This window comes from Erpetoichthys calabaricus, chromosome 5 (genome assembly GCF_900747795.2).
Source record: "Erpetoichthys calabaricus chromosome 5, fErpCal1.3, whole genome shotgun sequence".
In the NCBI taxonomy this organism is placed as follows: Eukaryota; Metazoa; Chordata; class Cladistia; order Polypteriformes; family Polypteridae; genus Erpetoichthys; species Erpetoichthys calabaricus.
Genome location: NC_041398.2, coordinates 86399995 through 86414214, shown reverse-complemented (window position 1 = coordinate 86414214; position 14220 = coordinate 86399995).

Sequence of the window (14220 nt, the reverse complement as noted above, 5' to 3'; positions counted from 1 at the left end):
GCGGGTGTCTGGCTTGTGAAGGCAGAAGGTGCAAGCACCGGGGTTGTGGAGCTCTCCAGTTGTGCCGGATCCTCCAGTGAAGATCTGTTGCCTACATCACTGGATAACTCCAGTACAATTTCAAGTCCAGCTACTTGATTGACATTGTCAGCGGTAAGCCCCTCTCCATCTACTACAGAGGGAGTGTTTTGTCTTGGTAGAGTAATATTTTACTCTACTCTCCCCTTTTGTGTTATTAATATGTAGCCTTTGTCAGAATGTTTCAAATCTCCCAGACTTACCAGTGTTTATAAGGTATTATAGTATATAACTTCTCCCCACCGTCCCATCTACATCTATAACCTCAGGCAATTAGGTGCAGCAAAAGACAAGCAGGAGTTAAGTTACAATTTAAACAATGTATTATTGGTAATATTCATAAATAATAACAATAAGCAAAGTACATTTGAATATTGGCAACCATACGACCTGATAAATGCTGATGCATAGTTTCAGGCAGCACACAGACTTGTTAGTTACTTAAAAATGTCTCTAGTTAAGGCATCATTTTGTGGCCAGCTTTCTTCAGAACAGGCCACATGCCTGTCTCAATATGGATGCTGAGCTGTGCTCTTCATTGTGTTGTCCTTTTCAGTTCATGGTGTGAGATGGTCTTTCATCAGTTTGGTAATAGAGAGAGAGAGAGATGGGTAAAGCAAGCAAATTTATAGGTTTTCCGTCCAACCCCTACAGCCAATAGGATGTCATGGTACTTAAAAGCTTTTGATACAAGCCAGTTTAAAACAGCCATACTTCAGACCAATGCGTGGATAGAACACCTTCACACCTGCCCTCCAAACCATATGTTAAGGTAAAGCTTGGCAGTTAGGCAGCCTGGCTTTCATATGGGGGTTGAGAGACTTCAGAGAAACATTTACCAAACTTGTTTGAGGCACTTCCCCCAACTCTGTCATAAAATTCACTTTCCTGACTTAGTCCTGCGGGGGGTTGCGGGGGGGACATGAATGCTTCTCACTAATGTAACACTAATATTTCATTGCTTTGCCAAAGTTACAAATAAAGACATACAAAATATTTATCAACTTGTATGCAAAATTTCACATCACAACAGGAAGGTGCTCTGCAGGTGGCCAAGACATGTGGGAAGAGGGCAATCCTTTTCCCTATTAAATGAGGCCAGGGTGAAGTGTTTGAGATGGCAGTCCAGACCTTAAAGTTACTCCCTTTGAACTTCAGAGGGAGTAGTATAATCTAATACGTTTTAAAGTCCACATAGACACAAAGGATGTTCACTCAGTCAGTGGTCGTGTAAAGGGTCTGCTGGAACAAGTCATGGCAGACTACACAGAGGTCGCTACCAGAGTCCAGCAGCACCAGGATTTCACATCTGGCCAACTTAATAGAGACCTTAAAATTGTCTTTCTTCAGGATCTTGTGGGAAACTTGCAAACTACATCCCTGGGCCAGACTGATGTCCATGGACAGTACAGGTGAAAGGTAGCACTCCCAAGCCAAATGCCCCAGTTGTTCACAGCGAAAGCACCTGTGCTTCATCCCCGCTGTGGCGTTCCTATGATAGCATCTTCCACCAGTAACATCGGGTCATGTGGCCCCACCCATGGTGTTGGTGACTCTAGTAGCCTGGGCTGTAACACGAGGAGCAAGGAGTGGCAGCAGACATTGTCCTGAGGAGAGGCAAGGACGGTTTGGAGGTGGAGGCTGGGACTCATAGCTCCTGTGATTGGGCATCTGGCGGGGACGTATTTGGTGGGTCGAAGTCGGTACCAAGTCAGGCTTGAGCTTCCTCCAGTCTACGGGTCAAGTCTAGCAGCAAGTGGACATTGTTCCAGACCATCTCATCACAAAGTTCCTCATTTATCCCTGACAGGACTGCATCAGTAGCAAGCTTCTCCACAAAGCTCAGAGGTATCCCTGCAAAACCAGCTCTGAATCGGGTCTACTAAGTCCTGGTCCTGTCCCCATATAGGGTGATCCAGATCAATTTGTCATAGACAAAAGTGGATCCTCTTGGTCATGGGGCTCACAGCTGTATGGATGAGGATCTTTTGCTTCAGGAAGTCATAATCATCAGGCCTTTTGGGAGGGAGATTTTGTATGACTTATAGGACCTCTCTGGTCAAAAATGGGGCCAAAATTGCTGCCCAGCCTTCCTTGTCCTAGTGCATCAGTGTGGCTGTGTGTTCAAAGCAGAATAAGAAACACTGTACATCGTCCGAGGGAGTCATCTTCACCAGCACATCTCTGGGACAGGCAAGGGCAGGAGCATCCGCAAAAACCTCATCTTGCTCTGGTGGAAGTGGGACACAATGTGCCTCTTGGGGATCCATTTGTGCAAGACCCCACTTCTGGTACCATGTGACACGTGAGTAGCTGTGTTGCACCTGAAAAACGAGGCTGAGTCCACGGGCTTCAGGAAAATCAGCTTTATTATTGAAACGAGAACTACCACTTCACTACACAAAGACACTGCAAACAAGGAATGACATTATCAGTCATCTTTGCATTATTGCTTGACCAAAAATTGTACCTTTCTAGGAAATGTAGTTTGGAAATGCTCTAAAAGAAAACAATAAAGCATGATATGCATGACCCAAAGCTTACTTAGTAGTGCTATGCATATTGGAGCTCTCTTTGTGTGTATTTTGAATTTAACTATTCCAACTAATCCAACTATTAAAGGTATAGAGTTACAGGAAGAAAACTATTTGTGCTTTCATTTTCACAGGAAAGGGAAAAAGTTTCATTCTAAATCTCTTACTGCTTATGACTGCAGACACTGATGAAGAATATCAGGAATATATCAAAAACAATGAAGGCATCCTTCCATTAACACAGGTATGCTATCTAACTGTAAAAAGTTTTCCTTCCAAAAGCACCTTATGCATTTCTCACAAGAGAAAAACATACTGAATTAAGAAACCTATATATATATATATATATACTGTGTATATATATATATATATATATATATATATATATATATATATATATATATATATACAGTATATATATATACAGTATATACAATATATATATATATATATATATATATATATATATATATATATATACTGTACATATATGTATGTATTTAAAATGCAGTTTGCTTTAATTGAAATTTAGACATTAACATACTGAATGGGATGTTGAAATAAAAACTAACCATTTAAATTGCAATTTTTATTTGCAGAAATGAATACACCTTGGTGTAGAACTTGTACAGTTGTAATATCCCTTTTCTATGGCATGCCTTATTTGTATAAAAGATCATTTATTATACAGACAGTTTTACTAGAGTGGTGACTTGCAACAGCTAATCCATCTCAAAAAATGCTTAGCTTCCAGTACTCCCAAAACATCTAATTAATGTGGAGAAAATGTATGAAAATTTAAAAATGAAGAACATCAACATCTGATCATCCAAAACTTCACCCTTTGTCTATGTTGATGGGAACTATTTTCATCCACACTGTTCTTCCACCCTCTTGTAACTTAATTTTAATTCCATTTTCAACACCTTCTAAATTCTCAGTCTACTCTGTGCACTACTACTACTGCACTACTTCCACGCACTTACGTGATAAATGGCTCAACAGTAGAGGCAAAGTATTTCTTGATTTTGGATTGCTTTTTCATCATGGAATTAACCTTTACCATTTTTTAAGAATTAATGTTTGTCACGTAAATTACATAGCAATACTGTCAGAATCCTTAGTAATGTGAGAGACATTTATAAAGTGTCACATTTGACATCCAAATTTATACGACGAGTTTGGTATTTTTCAAGTCAAAGTTATTTCTTTGCAGACATGGTATATATGCATTCGGCACACAAAATTGTGTTATAAAGTTTAGTACTTTCTATACATTTTTAAAATATCTTTTTATGTTCTTGTGCTTTAAAATGCAGAGTATAGGGCACAAAGGATAAGTTTAAAAACACTCTGTTGTAAATCACTCCAGTGTGAACTTGAAACCAGTCTAATAAAACTAAGAATTCAACATCTTCAGCAAACAGGATAGATGTAAATTTTAGGTTTCCAAACTAGATAGTCCCCAATACTGATCTGCACCTTCATAATCTACTTATGAAAAGGAAAAATACGATAAATGACAAACACACCCATGTCCACAATCAATGGGCTTGACTTAAGCGCAGTCACACCTCTTGCTTTGCAAATATAGAGGGACACAGAAGAGCCAAAACCAGCCTATTTGTACCACCTCCCACAAGATACCACAAAGTATTTTTTTCCAATCCCAGAAGGGAAAGGCATTATTAGCAAACTACCATGTCTGTGCAAATACAGACATGGCTTAAAGCAATGGCAGTCTTCCACTGTTTAAAAAAGAATCACAATATTCATTTGTTTAATTTTTAAAAGAGAATCACAATATTCATTTGTTTTATTTTTTAAATAATATGTTCCATCCTAATATAAAAGCTTAGTGTCTGGTCTATGAAATATGGCAGTGGTTTCCAACTGATCCTGGAAGGCTGCAGTGACCACAGGTTTTCATTCTAACACTTGTCTAAATTAGAGATCAGCTTTTCTGCTAACTCTTTTGCCATAATTTTAATTGATTTGCTATTTAAAATCCATGGCCCTTAATTGTTAATTTATTCCTTAATTTGGAGCCAAACAATAATAAGATACAAAACGAGCCAACACATGACCAGCAACCTGTGTCCATCATATAATATAGGAAAATATATGGCTCCATCCCTTAGGCCAAATGTGAAAAAGTAAGTGCACCTTCTTTTAGTTGTGTGAATTTTAAAAGGGTGTACTTACTTTCACATTCATTTCATAGATTTAGTTATCCAATATCTAATTTCAATGTGGAAAAATATTATTGCTTGTTAAATAGACAATAATATTTTGATGTTACAATTGATTACTCTCCCTTCCAATGCTGTGGATTTGTTTCTTGGTCATTTCTTAATGTCAGATTACTTCAGTTCTGAATAGTAGAAGATTTTTGTAAATTGAATTGCTGCTTTTCTCCAAAGAATAGGTCAACAATTTGATTTGGTCATCACAACACAGAAAGTTTCTTTGCCTGAATGACTCATTATGCTTTGGCTTCAAGAGATGGTATAGCTTTCTTGTGCACAACTATTCTTGATACAAAACGGGATTAATGTTTCATTCAGTGATGTTGAAAAGTATCCTCAGATTGGTCATAAAACATTTAAATTGACAGGGTGATTTGTTTTCCAGGTTTTGTATTGTTTCATTTTGGGGTGCCACATCACTTTGCAATTTTTAATATTTCAAAGAAAATATCCTCTTTCACATATAGACAGACACTGGCACCTATCTTCTTATTAGAATCAGAGTCCTGTCTTGTCGTTCACAGACAAATATAGTATATCAATTTCAGTACTTTTTATCCCCTGGTTGTATGCCTAATCCAAGTTTCAATAAAGAACTTAAGAGAGGTTTCACAATATTTGTCAAGATGTTGTGCAAGTGCTCTTAGCTTACCCAATTTATACATTGCATAGTGACTGGTGGCAAAGACAATTTAAAGCCCTCCATCTTACTGTAGCTTGTGGTCTGCCTGTTCTTCCTTTCATTCAAATCATGTGGGATAATAGCGGTACAGGGAACTTTGTTTGCAGCTGGTAACATCCTGGCCATTGAATAGTGAACAGTGATAGCCCCACACATTACTTGTAAATTCAATGTGTAGGCATTGTGTGTGCTTTGTAGTAAATTGCATTGGCAATAACAATAAAAATAATACAAATTTTACAAATATTGTTATATTTTTTTATAAAATAAGTGACTTCTAACAAAGGAGGAAAAAATAAAACAGAAAGATTATTTAAGGCCTGCCACTATCTTTAATACTGAAGTCAATGTTATGTTTTTTTGTTTCCCTCTGTCTCACTAATCCTCACCTCTACCAGGAGCATCTGATGGGAAATGCAGAAATGATACCAGAAGTTGTAAGTGTTTTAATTTTGATTTGCTTACTGTTGCTAGCATATAATCATCTGAATGTCATAGGTTTTATCATAACCTAGTGTTTATTAATAAAGATATGTCACATTTCATTGTTAAGGTAGCAGAATTTACATTTGTTTTTCTCTCAGCTGATGCGTTTGTTGGATAGTGAATTATCTAATGATTTCCTTCAAAATGTCCTGGATCATAATTAGATTCCTGCTCTAGCTTTCAAATTACATTGACACTTTAGTAATGAAATTAAAAATGGTAGTAGACATTGTATAATTAACATTTAACCTGATTAATTTTCTACAGTATAACCTGATATACAGTATCTAAACCTATGGCTGTCAAGACTTCAGTGGAGCTCTACCACTGACTTGAGTTTCGTTTTGTTGTTTGGATCTTAATAATTTATTTAGATTTATCACCTTGTTTAATACTTTTTCCCTGGTCATATATCAACTTATTATTGTTTAGTTGCTTTCTTATTTTTCCTTTAAATATGGGGCTCAGAGGATAGGGCCTCCTAGTTCTGCAGTTGCTGATCTCTGCAATGTACCTCACACTTAGTAAAATTTGTTGCTGTTCTTTTTCTTTCTGTCATGTTCTTGATTAGCTTCCTTATGCTGAAAAGATGCAAACCCTGATAAATTTGTGGAGGCTGATGCTAGCTACATTTTTGCTTCACTAGTATGTATCATTATAAGCTTTTAAATAAGACCAAGATCAAGGTTTTAGCCCCAATGATTCACTAGTAATTGCTTGCTTGACAGACATTCAGTCTTTAGCATTTATATACATACACATACAGTGGACCCTTGACTTGTGAACTCAATTCATTCACGAGGGCTGGTTGTAACTCAAGTTGGTTGTAACTCAAGACTATTTTTCCCATAAGAAATAATGGAAATGCCCTTAATGTGTTCCAAACCACCCACAGAAACACTTACTTAACTTTTTTTAATAGAAAAGGGTTGTATAATGTGCATAATTTACCAAAAACAACAATAATTTTTCTAATGTACTAACCAAAAAGTTATAAAAAGTGCCTAGCCTACCAGAAACAACAATTTCATACTGTACTCACCATTTAAGTTGACATCTTTGGCTTGCAGGAAGGAAGGAGGAGGAGAATGAAATGGAAGGTGGTTATTGTTTGGAAGGAGTTTCCTTATACAAATCTTTTCTTTGTAAAATTGTCGAGATGATGGATTTCGACATGCTGTACATATTAGCGAGATCGGTCACACGAACGCCACTCTCATATTTCCACACAATTTCCTTCTTCGTTTCGATTGTGATCGCTTTCTTTACCTTCGTTACCTTCGCTTTCTTCCTTAGCAATTATCGAAATAAATTATATAAATCACTGCACTGACCGAAATTACGTCCACAAACACATGTATCTGGGCTCCGACTGACACTTACAAACGCTCTCGGCTGTTTGTTTACAATCGTACAAGCGGATACACGTGACCGCATTCGGGTCGTAACGCAAGATGTTGGTCGTAATTCATAACAAAAATTTTGGTCGTAAAGCAATTTGTTCGCATGTCAGGCCGGTCGTATATCAAGGGTCGACTGTATATCAGTACAGTTGGTCACCTCACTTCCAGGTCTTGGATGAAATCAACAGAATAAGGCAAATCACAATATCTACCCATAAAAAGTAGGATAATCTATAAATTTGAACAGAATGTAGAAGAAAAAATAAAAATATTTCTAAAATAAAAACCCTTGGGGCGGCACAGTGGCACAGTGGTAGCGCTGCTGCCTCACAGAAAGGAGACCTGGGTTTGCTTCCCAGGTCCTCCCTGCGTGGAACTTGCATGTTCTCCCCGTGTCTGTGTGGGTTTCCTCCGGGTGCTAAGATTTCCTCCCACAGTCCAAAGACATGCAGGTTAGGTGCATTGGCGATCCTAAATTGTCCCTAGTGTGTGCTTGGTGTGTGGGTGTGTGTGTCCTGCGGTGGGCTGGCACCCTGCCCGGGGTTTGTTCCTACCTTGCGCCATGTGCTAGCTGGGATTGTTTTCAGCAGACCCCTGTGACCCTATGTTAGGATATAGCGGGTTGGAAAATGACTGACTGATTAAAATCTCTTACTGAATGGCTGATTCCCTTCCTTGCCGTGTACCTGGTCCTCATAATGCATGGTCTGTAGAAATCATGTAAAAATGCCAAATTAAATCAATTGTGATTCAATGCTGTATAACAATAAAATATGAAAACATCCGAAAGGATGAATACTTTTTATAGGCATTGTATGTTGAAGGACTGAAAACCAAATAAAGTAATGCAATGAAGTTGATATCTCGGTGGAAAACAATTAAAGACAGCAAGAACAGGGAATGGTATTTCAAAAGCTCTTTCTAAAATATATCTGTGGAGTTTTTAAATTTTGAACTGGCAATGGCCAAGTGCAAAAGAAGTAAGCCCTAATTTACAAACATTTATGTAATTTTTCTTTGTGGGTATGCCGACTTCAATAAATCTACCTTCAGTTTGTAACCCCTGATCACCTCTAGTACAACAGATACCTGAACAGCCTATTCCAATATTTGCAATTCAGATTACTTTGAACCCTAGCTGGAAATTACCTGTAAAATTATGTAGCTTTGGGTGGCAGGGTGGTGCAGTGATAGCACTGTTGCCTCAGAATAAGGAGACCAGGGTCTGCGTCCTGGGTCTACACTGAATGGGGTTTGCATGTTCTCACTGAGTCTGCATGGGCTTTCTTTTACTGTCCAAAGACATGCAGGTTTACATGAATTGGCAATGCTAAATTGGTCCTAATGTGTGTTTGGGTGTTCACCCTAAAATGAAAGTGTAGAAATACTGCTGATTATTAGGTAAAATATTTTCCAGTGTGAATGTTAATCGGAGATCAATTTTAAACTATTAGTAATCACATATAATGATCTGACAGTTCATTAAAGTTGGGTGTGTTAATTTGAGCCTGTTACTATGAAGATGATTAATGAAAATAAATTATTTTTTCATAATTTGTTACATTTAGTTATACTCTTTAATAGCTTGCAGAAGAACTTGAAAAGTATGAAGATGAAATTGACAGTGACCAGAAGAAAGAGATAATTAGAAAAATGATACAAAACTGCGATTATACATCATCAGTTTCAAATAATAAGGTGATTCATTTCATAATTACTTGAATTTTAAGTTATGTACCATAAGTTAAATATTAACCCTCGAGTTAAGATATACTGATGGTGTCCACCATTTCATTATTTAATCATATTAAGGATTTAAGATTTCCTTTACTGTTCCTTTTGAATGCTAATGTGCTTTCAGCAAAATGTATTTTTTGTTCAGCCACACCTGGAAAAAAGGCAGATGGAAACAACAGGACAGCCCCAAGAGAAGAAGAAAGAAAATAATCAAATCAAGAGAGAGAACAAGGGTCAGAGGAGATGGGAATCTACAACAAAACCAAAACAAAAAAACAGAAACATTCCCCAAAATTTACAGTCAAATTAGAACATGCAGAATGTGTTTTGGCTCTGAAATATGTAAAGAAACTAACTACTAATGTGGCAAAATTATATTTTAATCTGGTATCTGTGACGATGCGGGTTCTCTCCACGCTCCCATCTTGCTTTCGGGAGCTCAGAACCCGACACCATCGGTAATGTCACCGATGAGCTTGGCAGTGAGGCATAACAAATGGAGCAAGGGGATGGTGCAAAAAGTTCAAAGTGCTTTTATTAAAAACAACAACAAAAACAGTGTCCAAATTAAATAAAGTGCAGTGCATCACAGTTTCTTCCTTAAATAAACAATGCCATAAAATTTGAAACGTGGAGGTAAAAAAAACAATAAATCCTTTAAAACGAGGTTAAAACAATGGCTGGAAGCAGTCCTTTGAAAACACAAAGCCCGGTTTCTTCTTTTACCTGGCGGCTCCCCTGCTTCTCCCATCGGGCTTCTCAACAGGGAAGTCGCCCTTCCTGCAGCTGACCTTCTCTCCACTCATCTGGTTTGGAGGCTTCCCGATAACAGATTTCAGTTTAGCAGTATCCAGACCAAGACTTAGGTTTTTCCCCAACGACCAGGACACTCACATCGGGGAATCCATCACACAAGCCTCCCGACTCCCGCTGTCTTCCACGGTGAGCCATCATTCTCGCTGGTCACTCCCGTTCTTCCCAATGCTTAGCGGGAGTGACCACTACCAACTGCCCTCGGTGTTGGCCAAACACCCCGGTAGGGCTCAACTGTCCAGCTGCCTGCTTGCTCGCTCTCTCTCTCTCACACACATACACACCCACCCACCGGCTTCCTCCACACTGCTTCCTGCTTTCTCACTCCTGCAACCTCCTTTTCTTTTACTTTTTGTCATTCTTCCCTGCTAGCCGCCTCGCGCTACTACATATTACGGGGATGTGGATCAGCTGTGGCAATCAACAGTTCCCGGGAACAATTACGGATGCGGACGACTCCTCACCTGTGTACTTAAGTGAGAATCGCCTGCATCAACGATTCACCCCGGGAAACTATTCGCCACACTTACCATGCCCCCTCTCTAAGCCGTGAGCGCGGCGATTGTTTATTTAAAACTGGCCCTTTTGACATGAGCTGTGGACCCACCATACCATAGTATCCCACAGGAGAATCACGTCACCACTTTAAATAGCTTCCTTGTCGTGATGTCACAATATGTGATGACAGCAAGAACATGTTGGTACCCACAAAATTGCTGTGAAATCAAATAAATCAAAATTCATATCAAATTATAAAATAAATAATGAAAAATTATTTCTTCACAATTATGTTAATTTGCCACATGCAATTATATTCTAAAGGGAAGCATTTTGTTTGTTTTAATTTTAAAAAATCCCAGGCATGTTCTTTCATTTTAAAATGGAAGTCATGGAACAGAGATCCATATGTGAAAACAAAAACCTTAAAACTTACTGAATATATTCACTTTGAAGCAGCAAAGATTTTAATTTAGGAAAAACTTGCCTTCCAGGTTTCTGACACATGCTTGTGACAGCAAAAGAAACAGTAAGTAATGCATTTTATTGCAAATTTTTGATGCCTTTTTCTTGTGTTTAGGTTAAACTCCACGATACATGTCTGATATAACAGCAGAGCAGTCAGTGTGCCCTAAAATCCTGATTTGAATATATATTTGCAATGATTCAAATCATGAGCCAGCAACCAGTGGTACATGCTACTTAAATTGTTATTTATTTTTCTTATGCCATATGTAGTCAAATCATTTTTTATAGGCAATGCTAGCATATATACTGAATCACATCCACAGACTACAGTGAGAGACTCATGTTGAGTGGCTGTGTAGTGTGTGATGGTGAAGCATTAGCATAAGAGTTTCATTATATTTTGTACACATTAAAAAACCTGATTACATTACTTTTTTTATAAAAGCCCTAGATTAATAAAAGAGCAAAGACCACCTATACACCAATATTAAATTCACTGGGTCAAGCAACATTCAGCACTTTCTATGGTGTGTTGTGTGCACACACAATTAAAAAATACTTGAAATGAGATTACGCAACATACAGTAGATAACATGAAACAGAGTGAAATTCTATAAACCAGTTATTGAATTAAAGCACATTTTTGAGTGAGTAAGCATAATTAGTAAGTGTCACTGTTTCTTCACAGTAAACTTAAGCCTATAATATAATAGGTAGTTGTGAGTGATTTGTAGCAATTTCAATAAATTTTAATAATTTTTATGGATTTTTTTTTCATTATCTGGTTGTCAACAGAAAGAGACAGTAATTCAGATCTGAGTATCAACAGTACCATCAATAACAGGGCTTGGAGACATCTGTCTCCAAAAGTGAAACAAATGTTCAAATGAAACAAAAGTGAAACAATGTTCCTGGGGGCTGAAAAGTTGCCATAAAGGAAGACGTTCACCAAGGTGAAGCACAACAGCCAGTCTCCTATTAAAATAGCTGAATTTCACAAAAATGTTTTGCTTTTTTTCCTTACTAAAATTACATGGACACTGTTTTTTCATTTGTGTTTCAATACATTTTTCAATATGTGTAATGTCAAGACATGGCTCAATACTCGGTAACACTCTTAGCTTGATAAATGAATGTATTCAATAAGTTATAAGCCTTTTTTTCCACTTTTGGGTTCCTGTCCCATGTCTTCCATTTTAAAATGCAACAACAGGCTAGGTATTTTTTTTTACAATGTAAATTAAATGCCTCAGTTTAAAACACAATTTCATGTGGCAAACAAATATATACCGTGATTGTGAACAAACAACTTCGACTTGAAAAATACCCAATGTATCATTTAATATTCTTAAAAGGAAACTGGAGAACACCATTACTATTTTCGTGTTTGCAATGATGACTCTTGAGAAAATGAAATCGGACCTTGTTCTGATGCTTAATTGTTTGCTTCAAGCTACAGTATACCATCTCTAAAGAAGTTCCAAAAGGCCTCTGGACATAACTAAGGACTCTTGTAGTGCTGCCTCTTGATGAGCATTAGCTGGTCTTCATAGGCTTCCAAAAGACAGCAGAGCTTTCATTCTATATTTGTTTTTTGTGACTGGTGAGCAGTGACTATATCTGTTCATAAAGGATGCAAGTATTCAAATGAAAATAATTACCTTAAGTGGAATATGTTTCAGAAATGTTAAACCAGAATCACAAACGATAAATAGGTAAGGTTGAAAGAGTTAATAAAATCAAATAACAATTTGCATAAACATATAGCAGGTTAAAGTAGCAAATGACAGCAGAGACTGTCACAGATAGTAAAATTCTGTGCTCATGTATGAAGTTGACAGGTACACAATTTAGCAACTATAAAGAAATCTGTCTTTAGACTTGCAAGGCTGTGTCTGTTTTGAGCATTTTTTGGTGAGTAAAGGAAAACTAATAAAATGAGAGAAAAAGTAAGTTATTGCTGAAAAACTAAAAAATAGAAAAAGTAAAGCTAGGAAATGTTGATAAACTAAAACTAAGTAAAAGGAGAAACAAAATCTAAAGATTACCTTAAACATACAGAAACACTGTTTTTTCAGTAACATATCTTATTAGCACATGAAATACAGTATACAAACTATGTCTGAAAAAATGATGATTCAAAGAATGTGAGATATCAAGTAACATAAAGGAAAAAAAGCACATTGTTGATGTGAAGGCTTCACTCCATTTTCAGCAAGCATGGCAAAGTTACAATTACATATTGGTACCGACTTGCAACCTCAGGCCGAAGCGTTCATCAATATTCTGCTTTTTGCTGTAAACACTGCTTGCAATTAACTATTGCAAAGTTTGAAATGCTAAACCCAGAAATTTGTAATATCTTAATGTAATTAACCAAATAAAAATGAAATGCTGAGAATACCTCTCCCCTCACCCCAATGATTGTTTCTTTATTTATTTAACTAACTTTCTTCATACTACAGAAATGTTGCACTTAAAGTTTTGCCATACATCTTCTAGATAATTGATTTGGTTAGTGGTAAAGGCATATTTCTTTATGTTTGTATTTAAAGATTAATGCTATATTTTGGTGAACTGGTATTTGACTGGTGAATTGTTGAAAACTAATTGTGATTTTATAATTTTAATGTTTCAGATGTCAGAAATGATCAAAGCTGAAGAGAAGTCATTTTCTGCTCTGAAACAATATTGTAATGGTCATAGTCTCAGACACTTTCAATCCTATTTACTTCCTGAGTAAGTAAATTAAAGTAATCCTTATAAGAAATTAAGACTATAAAATCCTGACCTCTCTCAAGAATTCTATTAGCGTAAGTATAACATTTGCAAGATAGAACTATAATATGTAAGTGTGCTTATAAACTGTACATGTTTATATGCTTGGATTGTTGCTTGGAGTGGGTCAGTTTTATGCTTTTCTCAGTACTTACCATATGGAATTGAAAAATTGCTTATATATCACTGAAATTGAGCAGTGACATGTAAATTTGTTTTGCTATAACTGGTATGAAGATAATTATGTTTAATATCATTCTGTAATGTATTACTTTCTTTGAAATATTATGTAAGGGGTAATTAATTGAAATTATTGGTGTTCTGTCCATATTAAGAAAAGGAACACAGAGAGCTTATATGGCAACTACGAAGACTGTTGTGCGTCTCCGTTATGGGCGGATTTATCAAATGAAAATTGAATATATGAGCAAAGAAGATCTTCAAAACCTGCTTTATGAACTTGTAGAAATTGCAAGAAATCGTAAGTTATTGCT